We start from the raw sequence: 11,484 nt of genomic DNA, 5'->3' as shown, positions 1-11,484 counted from the left end.
TATTCAGGAGATATTTGGAAAACCCTTTGAGAATGAGGATGCTGCTACATTGGCTCAGTCGTTTTTGAAGCAATTTGAAGGACTAGACCCGAAGGGAATTATTCAGAGCTTAGGGCATACCGCTGGAGGAATCGGAATTTCATTAATTTTTGTTATATGCTGTTTTCTGTGCATGTATGTATGTTTTGTTCGACCTTCCCGGAAGTCTATTGCCACCCTTTGGTGGGCGTTTCTTTCTAAACAAAAGAAAAAAGAAGGAATTGAGGCCAACATAGGCATGTGAGCCCTCTGTGGCCGGAATTGTGTGCTGTGGCGCACGCAGGGTAAGGTCGGGAACGCCCAGGCCTGAGAGGGGGAAAAGTCTCCCTCGCCTTGTTGTGTGCCTATGCCTCAGGCATCCGGTCAGCTGAGAAATGGCTCATGATGTTTTGAGTAATCTTGGGCACATTGTTCCTTGTGACGCCCACCGAGGAGAGTGGCTTCGTGTGCGGGGATGTGATGATCAGATAACATCCTGCTTCAAATGTATATGCGGGGTGTTGTCTGATCTCAGCATTCCTGCATAGGGTTTGATTTTATGTAGTTTCGGGGAATGGGTCATAAGGTACCTTTGCATAAGAACTGACCAGAGAATGAGATTTACTTAAGATATGTAATTATTCCGGTGCAACCGAATTTGATTTTGTCCTCTCTTGCGTAAAGAAGTATCGGGATATCTTAATGCTTACATTGTTAATCAGTAACAATATATTTTGATTGTAAAGAGCATAAAAGATGTCAAGAAATAAACGGCAGTATGCAGTTGCAAGTGCTGCCTTTGCTCTGCATCCCCTGTGTCCCGGTGATTTCGCGACCCTTACCCAGGGACCCCAACGCACTAGACGTTGACAACTATGCACTAGGGGGCTGGTAGTGACTGAAAGGGAACACAGGAATTGTTCTGTGGTGCTGATAATGTTCTGAAAATTTATTTAGATGCTGGTTAGAGGTGTGTTCATGTTGTAGAGCATCTTTGACTTTGTATGTATAAAATACATATAGATGTGCATAAATTATGTGTGATTCCTATGTAAGTCATATATATGACTTACTTCACATATGACTTACTTCAATAAAAAGTTTACTTTATAATGAGTGAACATTCCTGATTGTTTATATCTATATATCAGGATTTTGTGTATCTTAAATTAATCCCTACCATCCATGCATTTTTGCTGCCTACCTCGGGAACTTAATTTTGCCCAGCCTTAGGTCCCAACTCTCTCCCACTTCTTGTTCCCACAGAATCCCTATCATTCAGCCAGTTTTGTATAGCCCATTGTCTCCCATGCAATTCAAAATTGTGACTTTTCTTCAGTTAAGAGAATTGACTCACATTTTGTATCATAAAATAACTAAACATCTTCTCTAATATCATATATGATTGAGAATATATTCTGAACTTATATCTAACATAGGACTGTTTATGATACCGTCAATGTCTAACAAAAGGCATATCAACAATTCTATTGACAGCATAGCTCTTACATGGAAGCAGCAAGAAAGTCCTTTTAAACTTGAACACACAACCACTCCATGTCCTGGAAAGGTGAAAAACAGATAGGAGCAAGATCGAGAGGGAGAGAGAGAACGATATCTCTTATTGCAGAGTGAGTTTCTGATTGAAGTAAATAAAGGAAACTGAAAATCTTGTTGATTCACACACAAAAGTAAGAGAATGGCTTCATTGATTAGTATGAGGTGAAATGCCAAAATAGAACATGTCAATGAAGGAATGAACCCGATTCCTGATCCCCATATAAATAATTCCTATAAATGCATTAGTATGTGGTATTATCCACACTTCATTCTCCTCTGCTAGTATTTTTAATAGGAGAGGATATGATGTAACCTCCTGGAAACTTTATTTGAGAGCAAACACTTCTGTTGGCACAGTATATCAGTAATTTATTCCTGGAGAAATTTGGAATAGAATTGCACATCTAAAATTTTAAGTAATTTTTTTTTAGCTTTGGCCATATTATTGTTTTGAATTTTTGAAATGCATAAATATCAAGCTGGTGCATTCTGTGAGACACATCGAATACTATTCATGGATATTTGCTGAATAAGGCAAGCATAAATATAGCCTGGGAAGATTCCAACAGATCAGGTCCTTCCATCTATATCTGGTTGCCTGGCTAGGCAGAACTTCTGTGAAGGTGCTAATGAAAAGTTGCCTGATGCTTGCTTATCTACCTGGATATCTGGAGATTGCATATATGTTGTCACCTTTCAGCATATTTTCTATGTACTGTGAAGAAATGTTTGAAGAAGCATCTTAGTTATGATAATGCAAGGCAAGTATGCACCTATTGTTCTGAGGAAAAAATGTGATAACACTGGTTATGTGTCCTCAGGGACTTTCCCTCCTGATAATCCTTTGAGATGCATTTCTGGAGAAGAAGGAAAACGTTTTGCATGGACTCCTGGGAGGAAAAAGATAAGACACCTCACTTTTCCCTTTGAAGTTCAAAGATTTTAGAACTGCTATGAAATGATTCTGACTATTCTCAGTCAAGAGGGCACAAGGACCCAATGGAGAACTCCTTATCATGGTACATTCATATTGGAAAAACTGCTTAGTAGTATCTCCTAAAGCTGGATATACATTCACCTCATGATTAACAATTCCATTCCTACTTTATATTCAAACAGATATTAGTTCATATGCTGACCTTAAGACTTGTGCTAAAATATTCATAGCAACACAATTCATAATATTCCTAAGTGTAAACCACCCAAATGTCCATCAACAGCTTAAGAGGTAAATAAATGGGCTCTAGGGACATGATATAATAATAAACAGCAATAAGAATGAAAAAAATATGCAAAATATGGTTGAATCTCAGAAACAGAATACTGAGAGAATGAAGCTAGTGTGAAATAATACATACTATAAGGAGTCCTTGTATTTAAAGTTCAAAAGGGGGGTGCCAGGGTGGCTCAGTCGGCTAAGCGTCTGCTTTCGGCTCAGGTCATGATTCCAGGGACCTGCGATCGAGTCCCACATCTGGCTCCCTGCTCAGCAGGGGAGCCTGCTTCTCCCTCTCCCTCTGTCTGCCAATTCCCCTGCTTGTGTGTTCTCTCTCTCTCTCTCTATGTCAAATAAATAAAAATCTTAAAAAAATAAAAATAAAAAATAAAATAAAGTTCAAAAGGGGTTATAACTAATCTATGTGGTTAGAAGTTAGTATATAGTAACTCTTGAATAGGGTCATTGACTGGAAAGAGATACAATGGGGAGTTTTGGTGTGCTAGCAATGTTCTTTCTTAGTCCAAATGCTAGTTACATGGGAATATATAGTTTGTAAATATTCATCAAGCTGTAGAGTTATGATATATGTCCTTTCCTGTATGTATGTTATACTTCAACTAAACATTTAAAAATATAAGTTGTGACATTTTTTCAAACTGGCAAATTGTTATGCCACTTTTGTACATTATATGTTTAGATCTAAATTTGGTGAAATAGTATCATTTAAAGAGCATAAATAAATGATATTAATAGAAAATATGCTTAAGGGCACCTGGGTGGCTCAGTCGGTTAAGCGTCTGCCTTCAGCTCAGGTTATAATCTCAGGGTCCTGGGATCGAGCCCTGCGTTGGGCTCCCTGCTTCTCCCTCTCCCTCTGTCCCTTCCCACCCCCTCTTGCGCTCTATCTCTCTCTCCCAAATAAATAAATAAAATCTTTAAAAAAAATTCAAAAAGAAAATATGTTTATATATTTCATATTGTTAATATTTATATGTTAAATATATTTATAGAATTTATAAAATAAATATGTTTATTTATAATATATAGCCACTTTTTCCTTATGAACAACATTGTAATATACTTCTTAGTATACCATAATACTGAACTTGGTTCACTCATTTTTTTATAAGATTCAAAATTTACACTTAAAAGTTTGAAAGGGATATCTGATCATGAAAACAGAAATATGTCTTTAATTATAAATTCTCTTATCCCATCTTTTCCATCTACCTTGTTCAACATCAAAAAAAAAAAAAAAGAGGGTGCCTGGGTGGCTCAGTTGTTAAGAGTCTGCCTTCAGCTCAGGTCACGATCCTAAGGTCCTGGGATCGAGCCCCACACTGGGCTCCCTGCTCCGCGGGAAGCCTGCTTCTCCCTCTCCCACTCCCCCTGCTTGTGTTCCCTCTCTCACTATGTTTCTCTGTCAAATAAATAAATAAAATATTAAAAACAAAAGAAAATACAACTGTTTTATACTGTGGAACAATGACTCGATGTGAGACTGGCATTGTCCAGAAGCTTTAGTACTGAGGGTGGCTGGAACAGAATGTCTGAATGAGCAGAGCCCTGAAGAATTTGCAGAGAAAAAGTAAAGTATTATTATTAGCACTAAATCTCGGCAGCCTTGATTAGATTTTCTATAATTAGCTAAACCCTGAGTTTAAAAGTCACTCCCAAATGAAAGATTGCTAAAGTACCAATAGTAAATAAGTTTCAGGTAGCATGAATTAGGGAAGCATATTTTACCCTTGGTGTTTAATATTTACATGCAAGAATAATATAGATAACCCTATGAAATAGGTATGTATTATTTTTCTCCTTTCATAGATAAAGAAACTAAGAGTCGTTAAAACCATGCATAAGGTCAATAGAATGTGGGGGAGTCTGAATTTAAAACCAAGAATGTCTGATTTCAGAGCCCAGGCTCTTAATCGTCATTCAGTACTGCCCATGGTACTATCAAAGGACCCCACAGAAAAGACACATGCGTTACAGACACTTTGAGCCTAAAAATATAATTTATCAGGTATCAAGGGGTTGCTAAAACTCAGGACAATGGAAGACTTTTGTGTATCTCAATATCACAGAGGGAAAAAATATGTTTTCTCTAAAAGTTCAGAGAAGGACAGAGACAACATGTGGCAAGTAAGCTTTTGAAAGTAGATATTTAAGGGGCGCGTGGGTGGCTCAGTCTTTAAGCGTCTGTCTTCAGCTCAGGTCATGATCCCAGGGTCCTGGGGTCAGGCTCCCTGCTGGGCGGGAAGCCTGCTTCTCCCTCTCCCACTCTCCCTGCTTGTGTTCCGTCTCTCGCTGTGTCTCTTTCTGCAAATAAAAAAATGAAATCTTTAAAAAAAAAAAAAAGAAAGTAGATATTTAAGGAAGTCTGCCTGGAAAAGGGAACTGTGGTTCTAAGGTTGAATGACTTAAAGTCTTTAAAAAATCTTGAAACCTAAAAAAATAGTTATTCTTAAAGTTGAGAAAATGAAAAAATACAAAATTATAGTTAAGTAAATCCCACAAAATAAACTGGTTCCCAGATGCTGTACACTTTTTTTTTTTAAGATTCATTTATTTATTTTAGCTTGAGCAGGAGGGGCAGAGGGGGAGGGAGGGAGAAACTCAAGCAGAGTCTGGGAGCCACACCGCAGGACTTGATCTTGAGATCATGACCTGAGCGGAAACCAAGAGTCAGAAGTTTAACTGACTCCGCCCCCAGGCGCCCTCCAGATACTGTACACTTTGTTTTTTTTTTTTTTCAAATATTCACTAAAATTTTTTTAGAAAGGTATTTATTTATTCTTTTTTAATTTAATTTTATTATGTTATGTTAATCCCCATGCATTACATCATTAGTTTTTGATGTAGTGTTCCATGGTTCATTGTTTGTGTATAACACCCAGTGCTCCATGCAGAACGTGCCCTCTTTAATACCCATCACCAGGCTAACCCATCCTCCCACCCCTCTCTCCTCTAGAACCCTCAGTTTGTTTCTCAGAGTCCATCGTCTCTCATGGTTCGTCTCCCCCTCCGATTTCCGGGGGTGGGTGCCGAACACTTTGTAATTGGTATCTGTGCTGTAGGGTTTCCTCTGGCTATAATGGCTTTAATTTGTAGTGCTGCCACCATCCTTTTGACTTGTCTAAACTCATTCATCAGTTAGTGTGCATTAAACTCTGCAAGGTAGCAAGATTTAGACCATGCAATGAGGCTCAAAATATATATATATAAATTATATCATATTATATAAAGTTTCCTATCCTCAAGATGCTCAGTCTGTAAAATGAAATCCATTTGAAATTAATATTTTTAGTACAGTGAATTCACTTTTATTTTAATATTACAGAGAAAGATGGCATCACCCACTTCCCTTCTCAGAAATAACTTAAAACTGATTGGAAGAACAAGGATGAAAAACCCAAATACCATCTTCTATGAAATTAAGAGATATCTACATTCCTGGACTACAATAGCAATCAAGGTCAAAAAGAAATGTCACAAGACATTAAGAGAGGATGCCCATTGCTGCTGACATCAGACAATGTGGTAAAGCAACTTGCTTGGAGGAAAGTGGCACACCCCTAATGCCAAATAACTCCTTGTTCAGAACAATGAAAATCACTTGACAGACAAGCTAGATTTTCAGAGAAAAGTCTGTAAGTGAGGCATGGTGAAGACTACCCTATGGCCTCCAAGCTCTGTTGCATGGGGAGGAGTGAAGCCTAAAAGATATTCCCCTCTCTCTATCCCTTTCTCTCTCTCTCTTACACACACACACTCACACAGGCACTCACATACACACACACACACACACACACACACACACACACACACACACAATATGTGTCACAGACAATTCTCACCAGCCAGAAATTAAACTTTATCCCCTTCTCAATATAAACATCTCCGTCCAAGAAGAACTCATCTCACAGAAAGGTAAATAATCACAAAGAAACCAAAGGGAATGTAAGATGTCCCAATGACAAAAGGAAAAAGAAAACAGGAAAGGCAGATGGCACATAAAAAACATCAGCCAGAAAAAATCTCTTCACACAGTAAATAAAAACTAAGCCCATAATATAATCATTAAAATAGAAACTAATACAAAAAATAAATCTATAAACCAAAAGACCAGAGCAGAGATAGAAGAATTTGGAGATAATATGGCAAGACAAGAGATATAAATAAACCATAAGCCAGTAGAACTCAGGAGAGATGGAATTCAAAAAAATCAAGCTAAGCGGGTATGACAAATACTATAAACCATCTGACATTGGCTAGGATGACAGGGCAAGTCTTCAAAGAAGAGAAAAAAGTTAATATAGATCTTAAAGGACAAATGGAATTGAGGTCAATCAGAGGAAGAAAAGAAGTCCAGTCTAATATAACATGAACAAAGGCATGAGTATATTTTCTGGGACCTAAACATGGCTTTCTATACATGAAGAACAGGATATGAGGGAGAGAAAAAGGATGAATGGGACTGGAATTGCAGATAAATACTAGTTTTTGGAGACTGTTTTATGCTAAGCTAATAAATGTAACTTCATATTATTAGCTAAAAGGACCTACCAGTGGCTTCAATTAGAAGATTAATATGATCCTTTATATTTTAGAAAGATCGCTCTGCCAACAGTGAGGGAGTAGGATAGATTAGGATGAATACAGGAGGCAGACAAAGAAGTGAGAATAATGGTAATTCCTTTCTGTAATCTAGATAAAATATAATGACATAATTACAGATAATGGCTGTAGAAAAATGTGAGAAAAAATAAGAAATATTTAATGGGAAATACCTACAAAATAGCTTGGCCAATTGAATATAGCAGGTAAGGGAAAGAAAACCTGAAGAATGATTCCAAGGGTATGAATTACTTGACTGGTTGAATGGCATCCCAGCAATCAATACAGAAACACTGTAGGATATACAGGATAGGTGGAGAGAAGTGAGAGGCAGAGATAATGAGTTACCTCTAAGTGAGTATATTATAATAAATCAAATAATCCAAATAATTATTGGGCTTTAATAAAAAATGCTGCAGTACCAGAAACTGAATTCCAAAAGGTATTGACAAATTTTGACTGCTGTAAAAACAAGAAAATCATCCCTGTTTTCACATCAGATTTCATAATTTTATTTTATTTTTTTTAATTTTTATTGTTATGTTAATCACCATACATTACATCATTAGTTTTTGATGTAGTGTTCCATGATTCATTGTTTGTGCATAACACCCAGTGCTCCATGCAGAACATGCCCTCTTTAATACCTATCACCAGGCTAACCCATCCTCCCACCCCCCACCCCTCTAGAACCCTCAGTTTGTTTTTCAGAGTCCATCATTTCTCATGGTTCGTCTCCCCCCTCCTATTTCCCCCCCTTTATCCAGATTTCATAATTTTAATATAGCATGGGGTTTTTTTAGATTTTTATTTATTTATTTATTTATTTATTTGACAGAAAGAGACACAGCAAGAGAGGGAACAGAAGCAGGGGGAGTGGGAGAGGGAGAAGCAGGCTCCCCACCGAGCAGGGAGCCAGATGCGGAGCTCGATCCCAGGACCCCGGGATCATGACCTGAGCCGAAGGTAGACGCTTAATGACTGAGCCACCCAGGCACCCCAATCTAGCATGGTTTTTAATGTCTTAAAGTATTAAAAATCATCATAAACTGTGTATATCTCAGCATCACTAAAAGCTCAGAGAAGAAATTACACAGGAATTATATAATTTATATACAATTATATATATAAATAAAATTATGTAATTTTATATTTCAATAAAATTGAAAGGCAGTCTTAAAGGAAGTCAACCTAAACTACTGAAATCATGTTATAGACTTGGTTAGGAAACATAAGTACTCTCTACTTAAGAAAAATCTTACCTGTTTTTTTCTTTCTATAGTAATGTGTTCTGTGTTACTTTATAATATTAACAGTGCCAGATAATAACAAATACTGTTCTACTTATGTCAATCTTTTCATTTAACTTTTACTTTTATGTTGCCTAATAAGATGGATGTCAACCAGATTTTCTGTTGTATTATAGAAATTTAAGGATACCTGCAACATCATTTAACAAAATCCTGTGAAATTCACCAAGTAAAGCAAGCAAGGTTTCAACACTGAAAAAAAAAGAAGTAGGACATTCTAATGGCAAGGTACCATTGTGATGCTCTCCATTAAATTGTACCATATTTATTTATTCATCTTTAATGTCTGTGACTACTACATAATGAATGAAGCACTATGCCTTTTCTTAGTTTGAGCCTTTCTTTAAATGCCCTTCTTGGAATTTTGTTCATTTTGTCTTTTGGTATGTGTGATTTGGTCATATTCAATTTCAGCTCTATTTGGCTATTTTTAATTCTGATGAGCTTCCTTCCTATGCAGTTAAGTTACACATAACTTCTCTTTAGATAAATGTCAATACAGTTCTTACATTTAAGAACCCTACCGAGGGGCAGGAAGGCCACAATCCAAAGGAACCAGAGCAGTTGAGAAAACTGCTAATCGGTGGCTTGAGCTTTGAAACTACAGATGATAGTTTAAGAGAACATTTTGAAAAATGGGGCACACTTACAGATTGTGTGGTGATGAGAGACCCCCCAAACAAAACGTTCCAGGGGTTTTGGTTTTGTGACTTACTCTTGTGTTGAAGAGGTGGCTGCAGCAATGTGTGCCCGACCACACAAGGTTGAGGGGCGTGTAGTGGAACCAAAGAGCTGTTTCTAGGGAGGGTTCTGTAAAGCCTGATGCCCATCTAACAGTGAAGAAAATTTTCATTGGTGGTATTAAAGAAAACACAGAAGAATTTAATTTGAGAGACTACTTTGAAAAGCATGGCAAGATTGAAACCATAGAAGTTATGGAAGACAGGCAGAGTGGAAAAAAGAGAGGATTTGCTTTTGTAATTTTTAATGATCATGATACTGTCGATAAAACTGTTGTTCGGAAATACTACAGTATTAATGGGCATAATTGCGAAGTGAAAAAAGGCCCTTTCTGAACAAGAAATGTATCGGTTGGATCACAAAGAGGCCGTGGAGGTGGATCTGGCAACTTCATGGGCCGTGGAGGAGACTTTGGAGGTGGTGGAAACTTCGGTGGAAGACGAGGCTATGGTGGTGAAAGTGGTGGCAGCAGAGGTAGTTAGGGAGGAGGTGATGGTGGATATAAGGGATTTGGAGGTGATGGTGGCAACTATGGTGGTGGTCCTTGTTATAGCAGTAGAGGAGGCGATGGTGGTGGTGGACCAGGATATGGAAACCAAGGAGGCAGATATGGCGGTGGTGGAGGAGGATATGATGGTCACAATGATGGAGGAAATTTTGGAGATGGTAACTATGGTGGTGGCAGGAACTATAATGATTGTGGAAATTATAGTGGACAACAGCAATCAACTTTTGGACCCATGAAGGGGGACTGTTTTGGTAGAAGAAGCTCGGGCAGTCCCTACAGTGGTGGTTATGGATCTGGTGGTGAAGAGGTGGATATGGTAGCAAAAGGTTCTAACAATTTTTCAGAAGAAAAGGGCTAGAGTTCTTAACAGGAGAGAGAGCGAGGAGTTGTCAGGAAAGCTGCAGGTTACTTTGAGACAGTCTTCCCAAATGCATTAGGGGAACTGTAAAAATCTGCCACAGAAGGAACGATGATCCATAGTCAGGGAAGGTACTGGAACCCCTTCTTGTTCCGGACTGTCATAGCCACAGTTTGCAGAAAGTGCAGCTACTGATTACTGTGCCGTGCTGTCAGTGACATGTACATTCCTGAGGTCTTTTATCTGTTGTAGCTCTGTCTTTTTCGTTTTCATTACACGGGGTTTATTGCCCTGTCAATTGTGGTAGTGGTACCAGGAAGTAAAAAATTAAGGAATTTTTAACTTTAAAAAAAAAAGAGAGAGAAAAGGTAAGACAGATGAAGAAAAAATAAGCCAATTTATTATTGACAAAGCTGGTAACAGGTTATGTGACTCCTATCTTCAGATTAAAACCTTTATTTTCCTCAGCTTTTGTATATCCCAAGCTCTCAGTACCATTTTATTCTGCCACTGCTTTTTCTCAAGTGGTGGGAGTACAGGCATTGCTTTATTTCCAACCTGTTCCTCCATGGCCTTCGTCAACTCCCAGCACACCATGATTTTGCTGAGGCCTGGACATTCTTGCTTACGGTCAATGAAAGCAAGATTAAAACCACCCCTTGATTGTGGTCAAAGCTTCCATAAGCTGAAATGATACAGAGAAGTCAAAAATCACATGGGACCAAAGCCCAAAAAGTGTTGGTCCAGGCCTTACCAGTTAAAAGCTAGTTATTATACTACAGTAAAATCCAGCTGTAATGCACAATATAAGCTGCTACAAATTGCCAGAATCTTGACCCTATGTACCCAGCCCAACAAAAACTTAATATTCAAGTTACCATTTTGTTTCCTAAATTTCACTCTTGTTTATTGTTCAAGATTTCAGCCCAGTGCAGCAGATGTTAGGGTTTTGAGGAGGTCAATGTATAACACTCCTCTTTTCCTCACTTGAGTTCTAAACCAAAGAAGAAAGAAAAGTAAGACAAATTCAGATTATTACTAGGAATGTCATACATATGCAGGCAAGTAGCCTTCTTAATACAGATACCCAGAATTAGAAAAATTTACCCCCTGACTAAAAACAAGAATTCCTGCCCCTCAAAGGTCCTTC

The 11,484-nt window shown here is 38.0% G+C and overlaps 1 pseudogene; it reads left to right on the top strand.

The window, feature by feature from the left end:
* Positions 1 to 4,699: 4,699 nt before the first annotated feature.
* On the top strand, positions 4,700 to 10,309 carry LOC118521857 (heterogeneous nuclear ribonucleoprotein A3-like; annotated as a pseudogene).
* The last annotated feature ends 1,175 nt before the right edge of the window (positions 10,310 to 11,484 follow it).

Source organism: Halichoerus grypus, chromosome 5, assembly GCF_964656455.1.
Source record: "Halichoerus grypus chromosome 5, mHalGry1.hap1.1, whole genome shotgun sequence".
In the NCBI taxonomy this organism is placed as follows: domain Eukaryota; kingdom Metazoa; phylum Chordata; class Mammalia; order Carnivora; family Phocidae; genus Halichoerus; species Halichoerus grypus.
Note: the sequence above shows the minus strand (reverse complement) of the source record. Positions and strands in the feature narration are given on the sequence as shown.